Source organism: Mustela putorius, unplaced genomic scaffold, assembly GCF_011764305.1.
Source record: "Mustela putorius furo isolate JIRA1106 unplaced genomic scaffold, ASM1176430v1.1 tig00000242_pilon_pilon_pilon, whole genome shotgun sequence".
NCBI lineage: Eukaryota > Metazoa > Chordata > Mammalia > Carnivora > Mustelidae > Mustela > Mustela putorius.
The window spans coordinates 15,763,033-15,788,347 of record NW_025421325.1 but is presented as its reverse complement, the minus strand read 5'-3'; the positions used below and the strand labels follow the sequence as shown (position 1 = coordinate 15,788,347).

Sequence of the window (25,315 nt, the reverse complement as noted above, 5' to 3'; positions counted from 1 at the left end):
GGTTAATGAGGGGGGCAGATGACAAGCAGCTGAATTCATAAGCGGTTTCTCCATCGACTGCTGATCGAGTGTTTGTATTCACTTGGGGACTGACTGCTATTTTAATTGGCCTTTGTTCACACCTGTTAATTTGGCATTAAAGAGTTTGTGGTTATCAGGTGAGAAGCTCCAAGTGAAGCACAGGATGGGGAGAGACCATGACTACAAATGCTGGCCACAAAAGACTCCTGAAATCTGCAACAGGTTGGTAAGACACGCCAAGTGTAACAAAACACAAGTGGCGAAATGGGATAAACGTGAGGTTCTTTACGTAGATTAAAAAAAAAAAAAACCCATAAAACTTCCCCAATCTGGGGTGAGGAAGATGTGGTTTAGCAACGGCATGGGTTAAACAAAAATGGGGTTTAAGCTGTCTGTGAGCTCATGGTTAGTCACTATGATACATACGGCTGCCAGAAAGATCAATGCAATTTTGGGGCTACTAGAAAAACCCCTAAAATAGGGACGGTGATTTTCCCCGGGGCTCTGCATAGACATGACCACATCAACAGCACTACTGGCCCAGAGACCCTGAGGTTTGACAGGCTGCCACATTCTAGAAGGAGGACATTCAGAGTCCTGGGAGCCTGGGAATTCTGTCTCATGCATGACACAGGAGGGGCAGGGGAGAGAAGTCCTGGGAAGTGAGGACAGGACTGCTGGTTTCAAATGGTTGTAGGGCTGCCAAAGCAAAAGAGGGACCCCACTCTTTTATCCAAGTCAAGTATTAAAAAACGTGCAACAGAGAGACAGGAGGGAAAAGGGTCTTTGTGTGTGCAGAGGACATACTTTCCAGGGTATTTGCACTCTTGCTATCTTGTTGACATCTCGCAAGGCAGAAGTCATTCCCATTCTGAGGATGAGGAAAAGCGACTGGGCACCTTGCCTCGGCTCACCCTTATTAAGTGGCAAAGGCAGGACCAGATCTCGGATTTCCCATTTTAACCCAACAAATGCAAATTGGCGCTGACAGCTCCAATCCCACCTGGGAGCCCACCCTCCCCCAACCCCACTCTGGCGTTGTCTCCTCACATCCAGGGTATTTCTGTGCCAGAGAGGACAGCTCCAATGAACCCTGCTTTTCTGTGTGACCCAAACAGAAACTTACATGTAAGCTTATCACCTTCTAGCCAGGCAGCACCAAAAGGAACACCAGCATTTGATATATTAATATGTGTAATAATGATGGTGACATCCACTTTTATTTTTAAGTTATCTCTTAGGACCCATTTAATAAACAGGAAAAAAAATCGACCATAAACATCGATAATAAAAAAAATTGACATTATTTTCCAGTGGGAAAGTACAAAGTCAGTGCTAACAGTTGGCCCCCTCGTCTAGTACCACCTTGAAAACAGCTAAAACATCCTTTTGAAAAAGCTTCCCCACCTGCCAATCCCCGATCTTCCCCTCTTCGCAAATCTGGGACACAAATTTGCTTTATGTAAACAGATATCAAAGCCATTAAACATGACACGGGCCCCCACATGCACCCTGCAGCCATCAGCTTTCGTTTTAATGCGGATTGGATGAAACGGCAATTTAGACGCCCCGTCAAGCAAACAGGATGCCACCTGTGTGTGAGGCTCTAGGAAATTAAAAATAGATGGAAAAATCCTCAGCAGTGAAAAACGCTAATGACAACTTTGAGGCACCACTACAAATCGTCTATATAAGCCAAGAAGCCAAGAGAAAAAGAATAAAATCTTATGCTTACGGCCTTGAAAGGAAACTGGGACAATTGCCAGGTGATTCAGAACTGGCTTTCTAAAGGCAAGCTGGTTAAAATATAAAGCAAGTCCCATGTACGGACCTGGTCCCCCAACTTGGGGAAACACCCCATACCTCCAACGGGGGAAAGCATGGATCATGTGCACAAAGATGTTCACACCTGTACTATTTATAGCAGGGAGATCCTAAAATCAGAACAAAATCATCAGAGCGCTGCCTGGGGGGTGCGGGGATTCCAGGCACTATCGATAATGATAAACTCGATTAAAATATGAGCACTGGTTACATGAAAACATTTGTATAAAGATGCGAAGTGACAAGGAACGAAGTTCACATCCTGATTACAACGACATAAAAACGCATCTACATTTAGAATGACATACAGATAAAGGATCCTAAGTTCTTCGACCTTTCAATTGGTTAACTATATGAAAAAAATCAGTGACTTCCACAGGAGAGGGGCCAGCCCTCTCTCCGTTGTCCACCTCAACCTGCCTTTGTGACACAACCCTCCTTTCTGGGCTCTGCATGTAGCCCCGAAGGAGGGGCCAATCCCTGGCCTCAAAAGCAAGACTAGAGAGAGCAAACAGGCCCTGGAAATCCAGATTTCTGGATCTTCTCTACACTCAGGATCCGGGGTGAATAGGGAGGAGAGGTAGCCCAGTATGATCTGCAGAGAGCCCCAGGACTAGACAGTTCTCTGTGACTGCAGACAGTCCTCTGAGAAAGCAGAGCGTGGGCAGCACGGCAGGGAGCCCCATGCCCCTGGGACCCTGACTGCGTGTCCTCTTCCTTCCTCCACCGCTGCATGCACACCAAGGGGCTCACTTCCTAGAATGAATAGCATTTCCTTAGGTTGACCCTAGGCCCACACCTCACATGCACAGTGAGCCCATTCGGTGCTCATAACACACTGCTATACACTCATAACATACTGTGTCATCTATCCCACGGATGAAGGAGGTGAGGCTGAGCTGAGTGACTTCTGGAAGGCCACAGAGCAAGTAGAGAGCAGAGCTGGGGCTCTTTACCCCCACACCCTGCAGGGATGCAGGGCCCTGGGCTGCCCGTGAAGGCAGCCGTGCTCGGCCCACAGACACCTCCTGGTACTGTCCTTTGGGTTCTATATCCTAAATCGTGACAAGGCCAGACTGCTGGACCTATAATACCAATACGGTCTCAGACAGCACCTGGTCCCACAGCTGCGTCACCCTGGCTCTGTGCACACGTGTCAGTATACATACTGTACACTGACAGACTCTCTCCTTGACCACATTTCAGCCGGCTTCCTTTGAGCCCTCCGCTCGGCCAGCCCCGAGCTTCGGCTTCCGTCTCTGTCCTCATGGAGTCGGTCTTCAGCAAGACTCCTGCTAGGTGGCCTTAACCAGAATTCCCCACCTTCCGCAGCTGATTTTTCTTGATATCTGGTTCAATTTCCCACCGCCCCCCTTCCATCCGCATCGCCTAGGTAATATCAGATTGCCCTGGCCCGCCTTCAGCAGCAATCCTATTATGTCCCTTCAGAAAAGAATTACCCTACACTCTTAGCAATTTTTCCATCCACGGATTCCCTACCCTGCTTCTTAGCTATCAATCCCTACTCTTCCTCGTTTTATTTTCATGACTTTCCCCTCCAGCAAAACCCCATTGCTCTATCCTCCCAAATAAAGTCCTCCTTACCATCTTTAACAAGGATCTGAATAATTTTTTGGTAACAATGTAGACATAAACAGATGGTCACATTGCAAGGCTCCGTCCCTAGTGAGTGGAGACCTCTGGGGCTGGATCCAGCCACGTGTACATTTTACTGGCATCCCAGGTGACTCTGATACTCACCCACAGGCAGCAGAGGTGCAGGTGGGGCAGCGGTTTTGGCCCTTGTCTCGGAAGGGAGAGCTGAGTTTCAAAGAGGCTGACACATGAGGACTCTTGGCTGGGACCGTGGTCTCCTGATTCCCTGTCTGGAGGCCTCTCATTACCAGGCCAGGTCCTATCGTTAGAACTCGTTCTCAAACATGCGAACTTCCTGGGTGTCTCTGAGCCTTTACTTCAGAGCACAGGAGCGGTTTCTGTTTCAGTCTCTTGTTACCCAAGCCCATTATTGGGAAATGGACAGAAAGAGAAGAAATAGGTGGTTTTGGTTATTCAGAGCTCAGAAAATTTGAGGGAACCCTGATCTTTTAAAACTCCAGTCATAGTTGGGAATGCCGAGTGCGGCGGTGAGAAAAACCCCCAGCCTAGAGTCATCTTCCCAAACACTACTCCAACTGGGGGAGGATCTTTTTCTTCCCTGGTTAGAAGAACAAAATAAAACACAAAGGGAAAAACCCAATCCCAAATTTTCTGAGCCCAAAGGAAGGCAAAATTACTATTACCTTTTTTAAAGGGCTATGGAAAGGAAAGATCTCATGGATCCATGTCAGGCATAGAAACTAAGCCAGGTGTCCTGGCTAGGCCAAGAAAGAACTGACCCATAGGGTCTGCTGTGGGACACTGTTTTTGAATACGAGGCTCTGAGAATGGGGGTTTATGGGCTCAGCAATGTGTCATCAAAAAAAAAAAAAAAAAGACACCTGCTCAGTTGGTTAAGTGTCTGCTGCCTCGGGTTAGGGTCATGATCCCAGGGTTCTGGGATGGAGCCCCACATGGGCTCCCAGCTCGGCGGGAGCCTTCCACCTGCTGCTCCCCCTGCTTGTGCTCCGTCTCTCTCTCTGACAAATAAACAAATCTTTAAAAAGGAAAAAAAAAAAAAAAAGGAATAGAAAGAGAAAAGAAATGCAGGGTGTTTCCCCATAGCTCTGTCCTTCTCACAGAGGTACAGAGCTGCACTCATTCATTGACTCCTGTCTGCCCGGAAAGGTAACTGATAAGGAGCCCACTTAGGCTTCTGCAATCAAGGTCGTATTAAAAACTCGAAAGACTATACACATACCCGCTATACAAACATGCTGCCATGGTTGCAAGGAGGTTGTAGGCAGAAAGGGAGACACGGAGAAAATGCACCAGCTGTTCTGGAAAGGTAATTGAGTTTTCCTTTTTAATGGGTTTGGCCTCAATGATGAATAGTTCTTAAAAAATCACTTGGGCTATCTGTATAGCTATACTGGAGCCACGACTGAAAAGAGTGAGGTGCCCACCTCCTACTTCCAGCCCCAGGTGACTTCCCTAGCAGCCCGGTGGGGAGCCCAGGGGCTACAGTCCTGGGCTCTGGTCTGTGAAAATCACAAATCTGCTCCCCCCACCCCCCATGCCAGGGATAAGTCTATGTTTGACATAACAGTCCTTGGCCCTTTCTGCCTTTAGCTCTTATTTCATTGAGGTTTCCGAAGCACACAGGAAGTCAGAAAAAAGAACAGCAACCTACTTCTCCACAGCTTCACCACAGACTTGAGGCGGGAGGGAGAGAGAGCACAGCAGAACCCAGAAAGTGCTCTGTGGCAGGGGGTGAGAGGAGCCAGCCCTGGGGCCCTTCCCCTCATGGTGGCTGTTCTGTCCACACTGAGGTCTTCAAGAGCCTCCAGTGCTCCCCCACCACCCCTCATTCTATTCTTTCCTTCTGTTGACTGAGAATTTTCTCATCCTTTACATGCACACACAAAAAACAATAATGTTTAAGTCTTTTGAATCACATTCAACTTCAGCGCCAGAATGATCCTTTGATAATGTGGCCAACTCACCTCACCTGTGGGGACCTCAGGCTTCTCATCAGAGAAAGTGAAGAGATTAGGGGACAGGAACATGTTTCCAACAAAGTCTAAAGCATGAATATTTCAAACTGTTAAAAGTGATAGCCCGATTCCTGAGACGGTTTAACTCCTCACTGTCTGGCGGAAAATGCTTCAGTGTTGGCGGAACCCCCAAAATACTTCTCAGGGGCCCTGAACTCCAGGGTAAAGCTGCAGGATCAGATTAGATGCTTCTCAAAGTGCCCTCTTGGATCTAAAATTCTGAGAGCTAAAATCATTACCTACAGGAAATCTCTTAGGATTTTGCAGGAGAAATGCTTGCCTGAGAAAAAAAAATGTGAGGGGTGGGAAAATAGAGAGACAAAAAAAAAAAAAAAAAAAAAAAAGAGTAATGACTTGGGATATTGATATCAGGGAAAACAGATCAACTAAAATGATAAACTCACCAGTGATGAGAATCAGCTCTGAAGGGCCTTATAACTAATTGGGTTTTTACCTCCTTTGTTTTGTAGATGAGGCCAGAGATGATGAGTGACTTCCCCAAAGACACAGAGCTGGACTCTTGATTGTGGGAACAAGCACAGAGGCCCTCTGAAGGGTAAAACCACTGAAACCTTTGTTGGGAGGCCCCTGTCACCGGGGTGAATGCCCTGGCAAGTACAAGAGACCAAGCGATCCCTTACAGACCAACCATGCAGATGACACCAGCCAGGTCAGGTACAGAGTCACACGGGGGTGGAAGCTTTTGTTCTCTAGAACCTTCCACAACCATACCCAATACCTCTCTGATGGTTACCTCACCCTGCCCACCATGAGGGAGAAGCTTCTTCCAACCCGAGCCTAGGTGCTTGCCTGCCCAGAATGAGGTAGACAGGGCATTTAATTTCAAAGGTGACCTTACACAGGGACTTTTTCCTCACACACAGAGGACTGAGTGGCAGTTCACAAAGCACTTGCCCAGTCTCCTTTCTCTTCTCTCTAGAGGGGATGCTGGCTCCGAAAAGGTGCAGGCCCACACTCAACAGAATGCAGAAAAAGGGTCAGAACAATGGCCTCCCAACTGGCAGCCAAAGGAGTTTTCCAGGAGGGGCAGGTTTGTGCCACATTAGGGAGCAGAAGAAGCACAACTTCCAGGTCTCCCCTGCCTAGTCAACACATCTGGAACAAATCCTGTTACCAACCTGAACCTCAGCAAGCTCACCCACCCAAGCTGGACGTGAGAACACGATCTTCCCTAGAACTGTTATGAATATTAACAAATAACGTATAGAACCACACTTGGTGAACCTGGAACCCCTGATGTCAAGGGTTGGTCACAATCACAACTCATCTGTGTTCCTCTGGTTCAAGCGTCTACGCAAACATTTCGAAGGCAGCGACTCAGTCTTGTCAAAGGCAACCCGCTGGTTCCAGTTTGGGGCTGTTTTTAGTACCGGAGAGTCCCTTTCTATGATGTGGTCAAGGAATTTTCCTACAGCTGTTCCTGGGAGGTGCCGGTGCTGCCTGGGGAGCTGCCCCACCTGAGCCGCGCCGCCTCCCTTCTTTGCACGGCCAGTCCTGGTTCTCAACACAGGACTGCAGACACATGACAATTTGAGGTAGGGTGGGCTGTCCTAGATCATTTCATACCAAGACTGCCTGCTGTCCATACACATTTTAATGCCCACTTCAATGGATGAGTTTGGACGAGCCAGGCTGACATCAGTGATGGCAAGCAGACACCCCCAGAGGCCACTCAGTCTTTCGGCAGGGGCACTGGGTAGGGGGGCAGTCAAGCTGGCCAGGTCGGCCCTGAAGTTCCCAGCTCTCTGGCTCTGGTCTCAGGTCCCTCGGACTTTAGAGCTGTACACAGGCTTTGAAGGAGCATCCCCTAAGATGTTCTCCCAGAGTCTTCTAATCACCACTGTGCCTCCTGTTTGGCCACTGAGTCTACTCTGACCTCTAGTCCCTGCTCATCCCTGTGCTAAGCTGGCTGGTCCCCATAGTGTGGGCGGAGCAGACTAACATCCCACTCCGGGGTTCTATTCTCAGCTCTCAACATCACTGCCATCAGCATCGCCATTGTTTGTCATGTGTCTAATTGCACATGGCCGTGTGCCAGGTGAGGGGAATGTACCCCAAACACAGGCTGCCCCGCTCACTGCCATGGCCCACGGCCCTGCTGGGAACCAACAGGTCATATGGGTAGACCACGGCCCTGGATGTGGATGGGCACGGTACACTCAGTAAATGCAGGGCTCACCCATGGTGGGGAGCAGCGCTGAGTGCATCCCATGGAGTGGGGGAGAAGAGGCCCACTAGGGGAGAGGTATGAGGAGCAGAGGAAAGAATGCCGCCCCACCAGGCAGGCTTCCAGGCTTTGCATGTTCAAGTTCCAACTCCCAAGGCCACAGAATTGACTGTATTTGGAGATAGGACCTTTAAAGAGGTGATTCAGGTCAATGGAGGCCTTGTAAAAAGAGGAAATCTGGACTCACAGAGAAACATCAGCTGTCTACAGAGAAAAGACCGGGGTGAGGACACAGTGAGAAGACCGCCATCTGTGCACCAAGAGAAAGGCCTCTTGAGAAACCAACCCTGTGGACATCTTGATCTTGCACTTCCAGTTTCTGGAACAGTGAGAAACAAAGGTCTGCTGTTGAAGTCACTGAGGTGGTAGTATCTTGTCAGGAGATCTGGCTTCTGGTTCCTCCTCTCCCCTAACTGGTAGCTGTGAACTCCGAGAAGTCATTTCTGCTCCACTGCCTCCCCGGTATGACCCCACAGGGACCAGCCCAGAGGATCAGGATGGTGTGGGATCTTGCGTTGGAGGGGGTCTAGGAGATCTCCCAGTCTGGTGGTTTCCAAACCCTGGTTGCTTTTCAGGGGTATGCAAATACAGGAGGCCTATTTGAGATCTACCCATCAGAATAAATGATGAGTGTGTTGGGGCAGTGAGGGCACAATGGAACAGGAATCTTCATTCCAGCAGGAAGGGTGTTATATTGCAGTTTGAGAAGGAATGCATCACAGCCAATGAGGCTGATGCCAGGAGGGAAATGAGCTGCTCAAGTCTGATGCTCCGTGCCAGGCAGACAAAGCTGGGACTGAGCTGTGGTGTCTTTGTCCAGGCTGCTTCTGGCTCTAAGTCTTCCTTGTGCATCTGGGGCAGGGTACGGGGAACCAGGAGAACTGACCCGGTAGGGACTGCAGTGCTCCCCTCTTTTCACTATCCCCAATGGGAACCCCAATGATGCAGGCCATGTCACCCTGTCCTGGATGCTCAGAATGAAGACTCAGCCTGCTTCTTCCAGCCCCTTCCTCCTCACAGGACAGCCATGCTCCACTAACCCTGAGACTGTTAACAAATTTGCTCACCTCTCTGAGCCTAGAGTCCCCTATATACAGACAGAGAGAAAGCCTGGACTCTCAGGGTGTTTTTGGCTGGAGGTGCTGACCATAGCACCTTGGGGCTGGAAGGCCATGGAAACTTCTTCCTGGTGCACCTGAAGAAAAGGATCCCCTCAGGACTTGTGGGCTGGGCCTTGTCCTAACCATGTTTCCTAGTTTCTGTGCTTGGCGCTTTGACCTCTGGGGCCCTTCTGACTCTGGAAGGATTTGTGCTAGCCAGTTCTCCAGAGCATGCCTTTCATTCATAAACCAACCAATCTGGAGCTCCACCACCCATCACCTCGTTTATTGGACTCTCACTCCTTGGGCCAAGCCACCTGCTCTAATCACCCCGGGGACAGGTAGCACACAACTAGGGACAGTCCCTGTGCCCCCAGAGCCTGCTGAAATGACTCCAACCAGCTAATAATTCTAGACCTGCTTGCCCTGCTTCACCATCCCTTCCCAAGGAAAACACCTGAGAGGCTCATGGCCACATTTCTCCCCTCTCCCTGTGCCCCCTGACTTACACTGGGGCTTCTCAATAGGATCCCTCTGCTTGGCATACTCTGCCTCCTGTTTCTTGGGACTAGTGAGTATAAACTTCCTCCAAGAATCATTTCGTGTCTTCCCACTGTACCAAACAAATTCTGCTTAAAATAAATCCTGAGTATCCTCAAATTGGATCTGCCGTGGTCTTTACCTCCAGGCCCGGGGGCCACCCCTTCTGGGGTTCACATCCCTGGCAGTCTATCTCCCATGTAAGGTACAGATATGTTCATTGTCTATGTGTACCTCCCACAGGAAAGGTTTGGAACCCCTGACCTGGTCAACTTCCAGTCTGGCAAAGGAATGCCCCTCAAGATCCCCATGGCCCCCTCAGCCCATGGGGTCTTAACTGCCTTAGGCACCAGTCTTCTCTGCTTCTAAGGAGCTAGAAAAGTCTGTGTTATGCTCACCACAAACCTGACTTCTCTCAGCTATTGGCCCCTGGTTGGAATATTGGCCTCTGGGGACATTCAAAATGAGCTCAGACCTTCCTTCTTCAATATGACAACCCTTCAGCTATTTTCAAAGCAGTTCTCAATTTCCTTAGGGGCATGTCTTCTCCTGTCTAAACACTTCCAGTTCCTTCCTTGTGCCCCAGAAGTCGAGAATTAAGCTTTTTGCGATTCCATGGCTCTAGCAGATCTCATTTAAGGCCCATCTCTGATAGTCAAGCTTGAAGAAGATAGGACCTGGACCTAAAAAGATGCCTGAACTCCATGTGACCACTTCTAGTTCTTCAGGAGATTTTGAATCTCAGAAAGGTGAAATCTCAGAAAGGTGAGCAGACTTGGTCACAGTCTTGGGGTTAGTGGAGCATGGCTGTCCTGTGAGGGGGAAGGGGCTGGAGGAGCAGGCTGAGTCTTCATTCTAAGTGTCCAGGACAGGGTGACATGGTCTAAGAAGTGCCTCCCTCGCTGGAGGGGAATGAGTTTTCCTACCACGACTCAAGGCACCTCTGCTGATGGTTGCCATGGAAAAATGGACGCCTGAGCCCCACAGGCCCGCTTCTAGTGTTTCATGAGAAGCTGGATATTCAGATTTCTTATGTGAACTTTTTAACCTTTAAATGTTGGCATAAATTTACAAAACATTGTGTAAACTAACAAAGACGTGTCTTTGGAATGGCTTGAGCCCCGGGACAACTATTTGCATTCCATCAGGAGGGCCAACCCCAGCCAGGGTTCCTCTCCCCTTCAGGATAGGGTGGTCACTCAGTACCCTGGCAACCCAAGGGCTTTCTCAGCTATAGCATTCTGTAGCCATGGCTCCCTGTGCTACTTAATTTTATGTGTCATCTAGACTGGGCTATGGGATGTCCAGATATTTGGTCAAAGATTATTTTGGGTGTTTCTGTAAAGTTTTTGGATTAGATTAACATTTGAGTTAGTACATTGAGTAAAGCAGATTGCTCTCTCTAATGTGGGTGGGCCTCATGCAATCAGGTGAAGGTCTTCTAGAATTAAAAAGGTTCACCTCCTTCTGAACATGAAAGAGTTCTTTTTAAAAAAAAGATTTTATTTTATTTATTTATTTTTTAAAATTTATTTATTTGACAGACAGAGATCACAAGTAGGCAGAGAGGCAGGCAGAGAGAGGAGGAAGCAGGCTCCCCGATGAGCAGAGAGCCTGATCTGGGGCTCGATCCCAGGACCCTGGGATCATGATCTGAGCCGAAGGCAGAGGCTTTAACCCACTGAGCCACCCAGGCACCCCGAAAGAGTTCTTCTTGCCTGCCACCCTTTCAAGTGCGGCATTGAACAGATTCCTGCCTTTTGAACTCAAATGTAAACTTCAGCTCTTCCTGAGTCTTAGGCCTGTTGGCCTTCATTCTGGAACTATCCTGTGGATAGTTCTGGGTCTCCAGCTTGCTGTTGCTGATCCATATATACTATTGGTTCTGTTTCTTCAGGAGAGTAAGACACTCTCTTTAACCGAAAGAAAAGACAGCTACAAATCTCAGGAAGAAACTAAACACTGTATTATATGAAAACCACTTTTTTTGTTCTTGCTTGATCATTTATACCATATTTCCAGTGTTGAATGTAATAACAATAACAACTACCATTTATCAAGCACTTTTTGTGTTTCAAGCATGGCCCACCAGGGGGCCTGGGTGGCTCAGTCTGTTAAGCATCTGCCTTTGGCTCAGGTCATGATCTCAGGGTCCTGGGATCAAGCCCCACTTCTCCCTCTACCTCTGCCTCTCTCACCCCTGTTCCTGCTCTCTCTTTCATTCTGCTCTCTCTCTCTCAAATAAAAAAATATTTAAAAAAAGAAAAATAGTGTACATAAATTTTTATATATTTTATTCATATTTGTTTATATATTATTTATATATATGAAAATTGCATAAATTTATATGTTCTTATATATAACATAACACAAATATATGTATTAATAAATATTCAACATATATTTATAAATTTTATATATTTATATATAAGTTCATTAAAATATACTTGAAATTATTTATATTTATATATATTTTTTTAAAAATGTTTTTCCCTATATAATCGATATACCAGAAGACATGAGTGTCATGAGGACAGAGGCCTTCCCACCACTATAGTTTGTACCAGGTCCAGTGTTTACAAAGAGGAGGTGTTCAGTAATTTATACCTTGAATTAAGGAATGAATTTTTTTTAAATAGATCTATTAATAGCCCCTTGTTACACATGAGGAAATGGAATCTCCATGGCACTAAATCAGCAGCCCAAGGTCACAGGATGAGGAAATGGTGGAGCTGAGACACAACCCCAAGTTCACTTCAGCTCAAAACCCAAATTCCTGATCCTTGGGCCCCTCTAACTGCACATGGAAGACACAGGACCCTCTCCAGTGCTTGACTTTGACCTTCGCACCACAGCTCCTCTCAACCCACAGGGATGCCCCCGAGGGCAGCTCCTTCATGGCCCAGTACCCCTCACCCAGCCCCACACTGACAGCTTTGCCACCAAGCCATCCACCAAGGTTTCTAAAGACTAATTTGAGAGTCTAACCACAGCTTCGTCTTTAAAAATAAAGACAAAAGCAAGAGAGGAAACCTGCTGCAGCAGTCTTGGTTCACTCGGTTTTCCCCAGGGCTGCTTCAGGTAACACAACACACGGGCTGGTCTGGCACCTACACAGCGAGGCCAGTGGAACGGAGGTGAGGCTGACCGCTCTGCACCCCGAGAAGGAAGAACTTCGGAGGAGACCTGTACAATTTGCAGAGACTACCACCTCTTTAGGGTCTGTCTCTGTAACCCCATGTGGTCAAACCCCACATAGCGGGCCAACAGATAAATGCAGGTGGTGAAGGAAGCGCTCCAGACAGACCAAAACCAGGCCAGAGCTCGCACAATCATGGGGGCGCTGTCAGACCCACTCGGCTGGAAAGCACAGCAACAGACAATGAGTAACTTGGCCTCGAATGGGGCCACATACACAAGTCTCTTCATCTGCTCCTTAACAACCAGACCCTCCCAAACCCAAGTAACTGGAAAACATCCCTGATTGCTTGCTCCCTCATGGAAGCCATTTCAGTCCAAAAAATACACAAGGGAACCCCTACATCTGTTTTGTCCAAAATCAACAATATCTGACTTCTCCTGTCCCTAAAGCACCAAGCTCCCTTGTCAATGACCATAGTACAACAACCATCCGCACCACAACACATTAAGGTAAGCGGAAGGGTGCACGGTCAGCATGTTCCAGCTCCTTCCTTGAGCCCCAGGATCTCTGAGACCCAGAGCACAGCACATCCCCGGCGAGGACCTCAGTTGCTCCAGCAAAACCCTGAAGGCTGGATCAGCTCTTATGCTCTTTGGAGGAAGTCCCTACTCTACGAACTCTGTGTTGCTTGACATTGAGTTCTTGGCAGGCCCTACAGCCCCTGAGCCTCACACAGAGACTGGCGAGAACAGGGGCCCCTATGTGCTTGGGAGGGGACATGTGATTACAAGATTGCAGTATGGAAGCTACAGGGCAGGGAGTGAGAGGCAAGGGGTCTTAGGGCAGGGCCTTTGAGAAGAGGGAAGTGCAGGTTGGAAACCACTGAGAAGAGGGAGGGCGTAAAGAGAAGTTACTCCGTTCTTCTTTTATCCCAATATCACAGCTCTGTTTATTCTGAGAAGCAACCAGCTGCAGCTCCAAAATAGATATGCTGAGAACCGCCTCTAATGACAGAGAGTGCTTCTGCAGGAACCAAGGTTAGAACAGTCCTTTCCAAGGGAAAAGAGCAGAGCCTAGAAGGGAGACACTCCCGGGGGCCTTTCTCCTGCTGCCCTGCTAGCTCCCCTCCTCCCTCCCAGCCAGAGGCAGTAGTGGCTCCTTCCAGAATCCCCAGGACTTAATACACAGCTGACCAGCTGCAGAGCAAAGAGAGGGGTCCCTCGGTCACTTTCAGCCCCAGGGACCGTGTTCAACTCTTTCCTGACAGGGGGTCCCATGGCCAGGGGTGACTGATGGCTCTCTTGTCCCCGGACCTGAACAGCCTTTCCCAGCAGCTTCTCTGAGCACAGGAGAGATAATGAAACAACCCAACAGAACAAATGCAGATTGGTTACGTATGCTCTGTTAAGAGTTTGCATGTATACAGGTGCGGTCACAAAGAAAAGCAATGGAGCAGATGTTGCTGACCCAATAAGGATGACTTTATCCACTGCAATGGGGAGAGAGTGTAGACTCATCTCCAGACCTAGCAGGGCCAGCTGGGGATTTATAGCCAAGGGGCAAGGTGAGGGAATCAGTGGATGGAAAGCAGGAGGTTGGTTGGGTGTCAAGGATGGGGGGATTCCTGCGGAACGGAGCATGGCAGACCAAGGGCAAAAGGCTAAAAGTGAAGCCTCATTGGGAAGCGGGCTCAGTGGGAAGGGAGCAGAGAGACAAGCAGTTTGGGGAAAAAGCTCTTCCCCTCCATTACCTCCCTTGGAAACAAGTCAACATGGGCATTAGCCCTCAAAATAACCACCAGAGTGAGACTATGCTCCCCAGCTCCCTAGAACCAGTAATGAGAACAGTGTGAGTTTGGGCCCACAGAAAGGTCAATCCCACCTACAAAGTAGGCCTGACCGGGGCCTGACTCCACCACGTCCCATTCAGTAGGACTTGCTTTTGTCCCCTCTCTTCAGAGGAGAACTCAATAAGACTCTGATGAGAGATTCCCCACCAATGCCTACAGCACGTGTCGGGGTGAGTGTTCCTGCCTAGCTAGATCTTTGGCCGAGCAGGGACACCCAGACAAGCCCAGACACTCACAAGGTTGATTTGTCCCGTGCCTCCCCATCTCCACCTTCCAGGGTACATGCTCTGCACTTCGTAACTGCCCAGAATTACGGGACCTCCACCTGTCTCCCCTCGCTCCCTCCGAAGGGGAGGGGGATCTCTCAGGGAGGGCTGGGCCACTTCCAAAGCCAAGAGGGCCTCTGGGCTCAGGCCACACAGGATAAACAGCCCCTGATATTACTTCCAAATGAGTCCATTCTTGAAGTCCCTCTGTGTGTGTGTGTGTGTGTGTGTGTGTGCATGCTCGTGCATACATGTGTGTCTAAAACTAATAATTAGTGAAGGTAAATACTTAAAATACATCCAGATATTTGTTGCCTTATTTTGATATTTCTTCTCTTTTAACCCAGAGAACCTCCAAAAATGGGAAAGGCCCAGACCTTTCTAGAATTTTGGAGAACTTGTTTTCAGCAAACTTCTACCTCTTTGAGCTGAGGCTTCAAATGGCAGTAAGCCCGCATCCAGCCTCCCCTTTCCTCTCCTCTGCACCCAGTGTCACTTCTTAGGTTGCCGCCTGCCAGTCCCCTGGGCACAGTCCCTGACCTCCCTTCCTGCCCGGCAGTATCCCTTCCTCTCCACAAACTCAGACCCACAAACACCAAAGCCCTGACAGACTAGAGCTGGAGCCCCCAAGCTGGCAAGATCTTCTCCTGGCCTCAGCTCTACAAACTGAGAAGTTTAAAATGGGGACTTCCTGACTGCCCAAGGGACCCGGGCTCAGTCACAAGCTATTTGCATATTGCATAGGCTGAATGGCACAAGAACCCCACTCAGGAACTCTCTCCCCAGGAGTGTGATTAGGTAACCGAGAGGAAATGCAGGAGCTAGAAACCTCTGCCTCCTCTGATCTTGACCTAGAATGATCTAACGAACCCTGCAGGATTTCTGGCAGATCCTGGTCTAGGCAGCCAAAAGACTTCCTCAGCTTAACTAGGCAAGGACTGGCCCACCACCTTGAGACCCGGGGCACCCAAATCTAGAAGTCGGATGTTGTCTGCAGAGACTGTTAACTTTACTAGGAAATAAACTAGATTAGCATAAAACTTGCAAGCTGGGAAGGAGGAGGCGTGGGAATTCGTCCAAAGCCCTGGACAAAGCAGACAGCCTCCCCACTGAGGGCAGGTGACTTGCACTGGGGGCACACTGGATTGGTGTTTCAGTCTGGTAGGGATGCTCTAATGAAATCCAACGACTGGGTGGCTTATAAATGACAGACATTTATTTCTCACTGAAGGCTGGAAGTCTGAGATTGGGGTGCCACCACAGTTAGTGAGGGCCCCCTTCCAGGGGTACAGATTTCTTACTGTGTCTTACGTTATGGAGGGGAGCCTGCTCGCCTGTCTTTTGTAAGAGCACTGATCCCATTCTCGAGGGTTTGTTATTGTGACCTAGTCACCTCCCAAAGGGCCCCCCATCCTAACACCATCACCCTGGTGGGGGCAGGGTTTCAGCATATGAGTTCATGGGGGTACATATTCAGATTGTGGCAGATGGAGAGATTGATGGGGTAGAAGGTGCTGAGAGGGGTCCTGTCCTCAGGCAGGTTGAACTAAGCCTCGGGTCAGGGATGGGATAGAGTACCCCGAGATATTCTAGAATAGGATTCGGGTCATCGTAAGACTCAAGTACCTAGTCTTGACTTGCCTTTGGGTTCCACATTTTCTGTGGATCGTAGGAAGTGGGTATCAGGTGGGTCACTGTTGTATTTGAAAAAGCATTTGAGAAGCTCTGTTGGTACGTCTGGAATGTGGCAGTGTAAGGAAGACATACGGGAAGTGTTGCTGGGACTGAGGGCCAGACTTCTCATACTTCTGGGGCAGGATCAATGGGAGGTGCTGTAAAAATGGAAGGCATGTTTGGGGTGGTTGTTTGGGATCTGTCTCTCTGGACTCCGCAGTCTCTCATTACCTTTTCCCATATTTCAACCCTCCAGGGGTTTGTTTGGTGGCCTTGGACAGGAAGGTCGATTTCCAACCACTCTGCCCAACAGTCCCCATCCTGAGCGGCATCTCTGGCCTCCCTCATTCAAAGATGTGTTTCTTGCCTTCGGGGAGGCACAGACTACTACTAGTGATAACTTTAAAATAACAGACATCTATTAGGACTTTTTAATCTGCCAGCCACAAATAGGAACTTAATTCTCAAAACAAAGCAGAAAGGTTGGAACTACCATCCTCCTGCCGTGTTATATGTGGGGTAACGGAGGCACACAGAGGTTACAATCACTCTCTCGATGACATAGAGCTAGGGCACGGCAGCTCCGTCTCCTTCCCAAACCAGTACACCACACCAACTTTCACGGAAGCATATAGGACTTCGTTACATTGAGGAGAAATCCACCCGGGCTTCTGCTGGTCCCTGCTCTTGGAAAACTGTTTTATTTCCTTTCCCCCATAGACAGCGTGTGCTTTTCCACACCAGGGGTCAGTTCTGTGTGCAGCTGCTTTCCCAGGGTCTCCTCTGGTCTCCCTCGGCCTGGGGCTGGGCCCCAGGGACTGTGATTGTCATCAGTCAGCAAAGATCACGGAGTGCCCGCCGCATGGGCAGACAGGACAGAGAATAGAAAGGCAAGCGAAGTGTGAGGCAGGAACTTAACGACCTAGTTGGACAGGCAGACGCGTCTGTGGATGAATTCCACAGGATGGAGTGTGGTAAGTGCTACAAGAGAGGCACAGATCAAATCAGACTCGGGAGCGGCCAAAGAGAAAGGGGTACCCTCACCTGACCGGGGAGGGCAGCGTGGGTGTTGGATAGCTCTGTTTGTATGCTTGTTTTAAGATTTTATTTATTTATTTGAGGGAGAGAGAGAGAATGAATCGGCAGGGGGAGGGGGCAGGGGAAGAGGGAGAAGCAGGCTTCCCGCTGTGCAGGGAGCCAGACCGAGGAACCTGGGATCATGACCTGAGCCCGAAGCAGAAGCTTAACAGGATGAGCCACCCAGGCAACAAAGGAGGTGGGTGGGAAGCGTGCTCAGCAAAACTCACAAGGAATGCAGGCGAACAGCTAAAAAGTGAAGGCTTGCTCAGGATTGAGAGAGAGTGCCAAGGTTTATAAAGGTGACTCTACCCGACAGTTGTGCAGAGACAGACCTGGGGGCAGCCACTGGGAGGCTGATGCATCCATTAGGGTAAGAAGAAGTAGAGTCTCGCCCAGGACGGGAAGTAACAATGAAGGGAGATAAAAGGAGATTTCAGAAGCAGAATCCACAGGGAATTGGTAGCCACTGGAAAGGGAACCTGTGTCGCCTGCAACCTTCTCCAGGCAATGGGAGCCTGCTGGGGCTATTCATCTAGTTGAAAGATGAGAAGGTTGGGCTGGAGAGTTCTATTTGGGACTGGGGCCATGCCTGGATGGGTAGAGTTAGTGGGAGGGCTAATCACGCTTGCTTAACAATAGCTCAAGAATTTATGGGCTCAATTCCGTTTGATGCTTATGGCATGGAATGCAATGATTCTCATCTCCATGTTCCCCGTGTCTGCCTCTCTGAGGCTCTTTTTTGCAAAGCCCCGTTCCAGTTCCATCTCTGCCATAAAGTTTCCTTCTCATCCCTCAATAGGACGAGCTCTTCCTCCCTGAGGCACATCTTGTTTCTTATGACCATGCTATGCTCCCTCTTTTGGACTGTAGGTTTCTTGTAGACTGGGAATAGTACCTTATACACTGCCCCCTGCCCTGGGCCCGGGTGTATCTAGCACAGGACTGGACTATAAGGAGTTGACCATCATTCACCTAGGAGCATGGAACTGAAAGGCCATGGGGCAGTCCCTCAGGTTACACACTCTGCAGCTACACAGGGCCCCTCCTTGCATGCCTGTGGGATGCCCCTTGAAACTCACAGTGGAAGAGCTACAGGATGGCTCTGCCCCTTCCTAGTGTGTCACAGACACTGTTCTCAGCAAAGGAAACTGAAGGACTCCACAAAAATCTCCCCTTTGCTCCATTTCCTGCTCCTATTCTTGTTAGGACATGCTCCCCCACTTTATACATGCCTCATAATGCAAACAGTGTATGTCGTCCTTGTAAGAGAGGACAAGAAGTTAACGATTTCTCTAGGACAGAGAGCATCTAAGGAAGGACCAAGGGAGAATGACCCGAAGAAGCCATCATATGCCTGTTCCAGACGACTGGCCCAGATGTCTCAACACCAAGACCACCACGCTCCAAGGAATAACCCCTGGGCCCTTGTCTTTGCTCGAACTGGTTCTGGAGGCCTGAGAAGGTGTGGACACCGGACCACAATCCTCAGTAAAAATCCCAGACTCCAAAGATGAGACTCCCTCTGTCCTTTCTGAGTCTCCCGGCCACCCCGGACCTGCGTTCTCTCTCTCTCCTCTCAGTCAACTCCGCTCTCACCTCCTGCTGGCTCGAGTTTGGTTTCTATCCTTTGCATAGCCACTGGGAACTCTTGCCTGGTTCTGCGGGAACCCCTGTGGGTCCTTGGACCCAGCCTGCCAGCATTAGTTACAGCGATTCTGCGCCTTGGCTTCCTCCTCTGTAAAATGGGACAATGATGGGCAGCTATTTGAGTTGCCTGAAGGATTCAGCTCGAGGCCACCCGTCTGGGGACGTGGGACTGGCTCCCAGACGCTCCATGCCTGGGAACAGGAAGGCAGCCTCTGGGTCTAATCTTTGCCCTGCAGTGGCGTGGGTATTTCCTTACTTCCTCCTCCACAGCACGAGGGAGAGTAATCTTGACCTGCAGGACTGGGGGTGGGTGGAGGGACCAGTAAGAGTCCACAGAAACATGTAACAGAAACACTTCCCCAGTGGCTGTACCAGCTCAGCATGTGGTAGAAGTTTCTGGAACTCCTTTTTTTTTTTTTTTTTTTTTTTAAGATTTCAAGTGATCTCTACACCCAACATGAGTCTCAAACTCACAGCCCTGAGATCAAGAGTCTCACGCTCTTCTGACTGAGCCAGCCAGGCATCCCTTTGGGTGTGTGATGAGAAAGGTGAAGATGTGCTCCGGAAACACTATGGCCTTGGGAGAGAGGGCAGCACTCACTGGGAATCAGAGACTCCACAGGCTTAGTTGGTGGGGGAAGAGCTGTCAGAGGCCAGGGGGGGTCCAGACTTGAGCAGTGTGCAGGAGAGGCCCTCTTGTCCACTTTCTGCCTGAATTCTTTAGTGATAAGGCACTCGCTACCTCAGAATGCTAGCAGCCTGCTCCATTGCACAGAGCTCCAATTATAAGAAAGCCTTTTATATTCAGCCCCAATACACTCCTCTGTAATGTTCTGGGACTGCCTTCTGACACACAAATAACAAAATACCTCTCTCTTTCACCTGAGAGCCCCTCAATGTGAGGAAACAGCTTTGCTGCTCCTTCTTGTTTTTTCCAACTCTAAAGCGTGTCAGCCCTTCAAACAGTTCTCACAAGACAAAATCTTCCGATCTTTCACTCCCTAGATACTTCCAGCAAGGTTTGTCCCACTAGTTCAAGACAGGGTGCTCAGAGTGGGGTCCGAGCCCACAGGAGGACCATGGTCTGACGGGATGAGCTGGCCCTTATCCAGTCCCTACCCCAGCCAGCAGGGAGGTCTCCCAGGGCCAGCGCGGTACTCTGTACTTTTCCCCATTTGCCACCACTAGGGGAGCAGGAGAGGCTGCTACCTATCCTTGGATGAGTTGCCTCAGCAGCTGATATCACAAAGATTCCCAGCCAAACTCTGGCCATGCGGACATTGTGGGCGTGTTGTCACAAAGAAGTGGGTCAGTGCCGGCACTTACTGAACCTCATTTCCACCTAGAGGTTCTAGATTTCACAAGGGGATGGCTCTGCTTGCCACTGGTCTGACAGAGAAACACTGACCTGGATGGCAGTGATGTGGGGCCCTTGCAAAGTGGGTCCCCCCTGCCTCAGCCCAGGGCCCAGCCTCCTCCCACCAGGCTCCCCAGGGAGGGGCAGGCTGCCGCAAAGGGGTGACCCGCAAGGCCAAAGCATCCTGTGGAAGCATTGATGGTGGGGGAGGGGGGAGGGGAGGGCAGAACCGTTCTGGGGGACAGTGGTGGGGTGGAAAAAAAACAGGACAACACAGGCAGCCCAAGGCTCCAGCTCCTCCCAAATCTCTCTGAAGACACAGACCGCCTCCCACAGGTGATACATCCACCCAACAACAAACCCCTAATGGGATGCTGCAGTGGGCTCGAGGGTCCAACCCTCTCAGTCACACGGCTGAAAGAGGGGGTGCACTGCAAGTCTGGGTCTCCCCAGCATAAGGAAATGACACATACCTACCATGCTGACAGGGAGCCGAGGGTGAATCACGCCCAGGAAGTGGAGAGGAGAGATCAGGTGGGCCCAGAGGAGGGTGGAAGAGGGGGAGGAGGGACAAGACTCTGGGAAAGGCAAGCTCCCAGCCCGGCCACAGGCTCTGACTTCCCAACTCCACCGGCCCTGCCTCCGGGATGATGAGCTGGGTCAGCGAATCCACAGGAGGCTCAGGGCCTGACCTGGATGAGAACAGGACTGCCAGGCACTGGACAGCAATCCATGTCCATAAAAGGAAGTTCCAAAGAGAGACCAGGGCCTCCCCTTTGCCACCCCCTCCCACCCCGGCAGGTTAGTGAATTTTTGTGAGCAGAGACTGCATTTTCTTGGCACAACTGGGCAGAGCTGGCTACAGAGATGGATGTGAGGAGGAGGAGGAGAATTCCGAGGGAGGGTGCTGGATTCTGGGTATTATCAGTGGCAGGAAGTGGGAGTGGGGGGTGGGGAGGTGAAGAGGGGGCTGCTCCAAAGCCCCAGGAATCTGGGTATGGAGGCCCAAGGGACTGTAGCTCATTGGGAACCCTGGAAATGCAGGGGAGCTGGGGCCTCATCAGCAGCCCATCTCCCCTGGGGAGCCCATTTTAGAGGCCAGAGATAGAAGGGTCCCTTAAAGCAACCTCCTAATTTTACAGAGCAAGGGCCTGTCTACCCCACGCCCCTTACGCACAGTCCCACGGGGCAATGGGAGACAGAGAGGGCACCCCGGCCCTCCCAGACCAGGGCTCCTCCCTTAAATAGCCCAATCCTCATCACCCTTCCCTTCATCCCTCCACTGGTTATGAGAACGACCAGAAGTTTTATCTAGGGAATAAGCAAGGACCCTTTTTCCTGGTTATCATCTGGAAGAAGAAATCCCCAGCTCTGGACCCAGAGGGCAAAAGAAACACAGTTCTGACCTTTTTCTCCCCCCTCCTTCCTGCTAGTCCAAATATACCAGACACGATGGTCTTCACACAGGTTTTTCACATCCTTTTTTTTCTTGTCATTCACAGCATATATGGCACAATTTTGAGGTAGTTCCCAGCACTTCAGGACACCTTGCCAGGGGAAATCCTGCCCCTACCACCCCCCTCCCATTTACCCCCACCTCTGTAGCCTGTACCTGTAGGGTTTAATCACCCTGAGCTCCTGCCACCCGTCAGAGAGAAAGTGGACTCCCAGATCACCGGATGACACAGCAATGGCAGGGCAGGGGGTTTAGGGAGGGCCCTCGGGACAACCTTGCGCCTTGCACTGAACTCCTCCTTAGGCTGTTTTCTGGCCTTTGTGATATCTTGGCTTCTTCTTTCCTTACCGCTGGCAGTCAGGCCCCCCGGAGCTTCCACTGCCTTAGAACAACGTGCCTGTCCTTAGCAACATCTGCCAGAACTGCACATTTACATGGATTCCTTAGATCACCTGATTCAAGTCAGCCTAGCTCTTTGGATGCTAAGTTCTGGGAGGGCAGGGAAGATGGAGTTTCTTCACTCAGCCCTGTGGCCCTGGACTTGATGACATCTGCTGATGGATAACGTGTTGGCCTGCCACCTGTGTAGGAAGGTGTGAGCATGTGGTTTACAGTAACTGCGAGAAACAGACCTAATGTGGTGAGGCCCATCCCACTCCAAATGTGTAGTGATGCTGGATAAAATGTATCAAATGGGATCTCACCAAAGCTGAAAAGAAGAAATTGGCAGGTATCAGAAATAGAAGGGGCTCATGTCCAGAGCATTGAGGGGAAACTGAGGCTGTGGACACCTCAGGAGCTGGGGCGGAGTGGGGGGTGGGGTTGATGTTTGCGTGAGTGGTGTCATCACACTGCAGAGGCTGGAAGGTGGGGACTGAGCACAGAGAATGAACAGCTGCTTTAATGATTTGACGATGAGAGAGGCACCAGAAACTGCTCAACAGGGCGCCTGGGTGGCTCAGTGGGTTAAGCCGCTGCCTTCGGCTCAGGTCATGATCTCAGGGTCCTGGGATCGAGTCCCGCATCGGGCTCTCTGCTCAGCAGGGAGCCTGCTTCCTCCTCTCCTCTCTCTGCCTGCCTCTCTGTCTACTTGTGATCTGTCTCTCTGTCAAATAAATAAATAAAAAATCTTAAAAAAAAAAAGAAAAGAAAAGAAACTGCTCACCAACCCGCGGAGGTGAGAGAGCTTCTGCCTGGGCCCAGTTAAAGAAAGAAAGAAACGAAAAATCCCCAAACCTGTGCCATTCTACCTAAGTGGGATGCGAAGTCCAATCCAAGGAATTAAACTAAAAACAAAGCCAGAAGTGGTGACGAGTGATTCAGATGTTTCCTCTGAAAAAGCATACCTCTGCAGGACCCTTGCGGAATCAGAAATACACAGGACTCCCTTCCCCACTCACACACACACACACACACACACACACCCCAAACAGATAAGCTATGCAGGCAGACAACCAACACTGAGGGAGGCTCAGCAGATGCAAATTATGGCCTAGACAATCAAGACTGGAGTTAATAGAAAAATTCAGGACTATACGGAGTATACTTGAAATCTTTAAATAGGAAAAAAAATATTATGACAAGTCCAAGTGAATGAGCCTAATGGCCACATCGGGAAGGAGGACATTGAAAAGCTGGAAACACGAAAACATGAGTTAACAGTAGTTTGGAAAATGGAAGGAAAAAGATTACAGTCAGAGCCTCATAAGGTCTTTCCACTTTGGGGAGAAGGGCAGCAATATTGGCCAATGGGAGATTTTCAAGTCATGTGCCAAAAGTGAGCAAAACAATTAGGATAATAGAATTGTAATATGTAACTTCTAAATCAGGAGGGTGAAAAAGAAGGGATTAAAAGAAACACTGTCAATCTTCTGAGAGGCAATAAGGTAGGAAAAAAAGCAAATGTGAAATAATATAGCAGAAATGTCTTAGTAAACAGAGCTCTTAACAAATTTTAAAAAGCCTGAATTGACTCTTAAAAGACAAAGACCTTCAGACTCAATTAAAAAAAAAAAAAATCCAGCTCTACGTAGTTCACAAAAGACAAACCTAAAACATTAAGACACAGAACAGTTGAAAATAAGGGGGTAGAAAAGTATCAACCAGACAATCACTAAATGAAAGTGAGTTGATGCAGAGATAGAAAACAAACTCAATTTGAAAAAAAATAAATTAAAAAATACAATTATAGGGAAATGACTCTAAAAAGGAAAAATTAACCCAAATGGAAAGAATTCAAAATATAAAGCAAAAGATTAACAGAAGCAAGCAAGAAGTTTCTCTTTCCCAACTTCACTTGGCCTGTACTCCACAGAACTGTAGAGTAAATTCAATTCAACTGAAACTACAAGACTGAGCTATGCCTACAGTCCTAGGAGGGCCTGGTGGGACTCAGTCCCTATAGAATGTGAGCAAAGAGGGAGAACAGTGAGAACTAATGCAAAAACTGAAAGCCCACTGCATTTAAGGTCTTGTGCTATGCACTTACACACATCTTATGCAACCTCACAGAAATCCAAAGAGGTTGGATTAGTAACGCAATCTACAGAAGAAAAACTCAAAATTCAGACACATTTAGGAATTTTTCAGAGGTCACAAGACTAGTGAGTGATAGAGATTGAGTTCAGACTGTTGATATAATCTCTGTGAAGCCAGGGACCCTTCTTCACCCTGTCAACCCAATACATCAAACCAGGCCTAGCATAGATTGGGTACTTGATAAATGTACTCTAGACTGAATGTTTGAGTTCCCTCCCAACCAATTCATGCATTGAAATCCTAACCCCCAATGTGAAGGTATTATGAGGTGGGGCCTTTGGGAATGATCGGGTCACAAAGGTGGAGCCCTCATGAATGGGGTTAGTGTTCTTATAGAGAAGACCCCAGAGAGCTCCCTCAGCCCTTCCACCCCACGAGGATGCAGCCAAATAAGATTGTCTAAGAACCAGGAAGTAGGCTCTTCCCAGACACAGAATTTTCTGGAGCCTTGTTCTTGGACTTCCAGTCTCCAGCATTGTGAGAGATAAATGTCTGTTGTTTAAGCCATGTGTCTGGTATTTTGGTTACAGCAGCCTGAAGAGACAAAGACACGTGCTGATTGAGTGAATGAATTCAGATACTCCTGGCCTATGTGTTCTGATTACGGCCAGAGCACCTACTCTACCAATTCCCTTAATCTTGGCGATCTCTCTTCACTCCACCTTGAGATCCCCTCCAAAAAAGCCTCCTCCTTTCTCCAGCCTGTTCACTGGCCAGCTCCCCCTTTCTCATCCAGAGTTGGCAAAAGAGAGAAAAGAAAGCCAGGCTCTCACAACATATCCAGATTGTCTCACAAACATGGACAATTTCCTCACAGGCTGGTGGTTGGGAAGTGATGTTCCTGACAGTTGCTGAGGGAGAAGGCAGGCACAGGGTGGTCCAAGGCACTGGAGATTTGGGGGAGAATCATCTGCTGTCAG

The 25,315-nt window shown here is 49.3% G+C and overlaps 1 protein-coding gene across 5 annotated transcripts in view; it reads right to left on the bottom strand.

The window, feature by feature from the left end:
• Positions 1-25,315, bottom strand: part of PTK2B (protein tyrosine kinase 2 beta) — a 122,733-nt gene that overhangs the window by 68,028 nt on the left and 29,390 nt on the right. For 3 of the 5 annotated variants that reach the window (XM_004775100.3, XM_045078361.1, XM_045078363.1), the window contains exon 1: positions 3,607-3,818. The exons of 1 other annotated variant lie outside the window; for it this stretch is intronic. The gene's annotated coding sequence lies outside the window, so the exon portion shown is untranslated. Of the gene's footprint in view, positions 1-3,606; positions 3,819-25,315 lie in introns of those variants that run through there. One more of the 5 variants, XM_045078362.1, reaches the window with a different exon arrangement.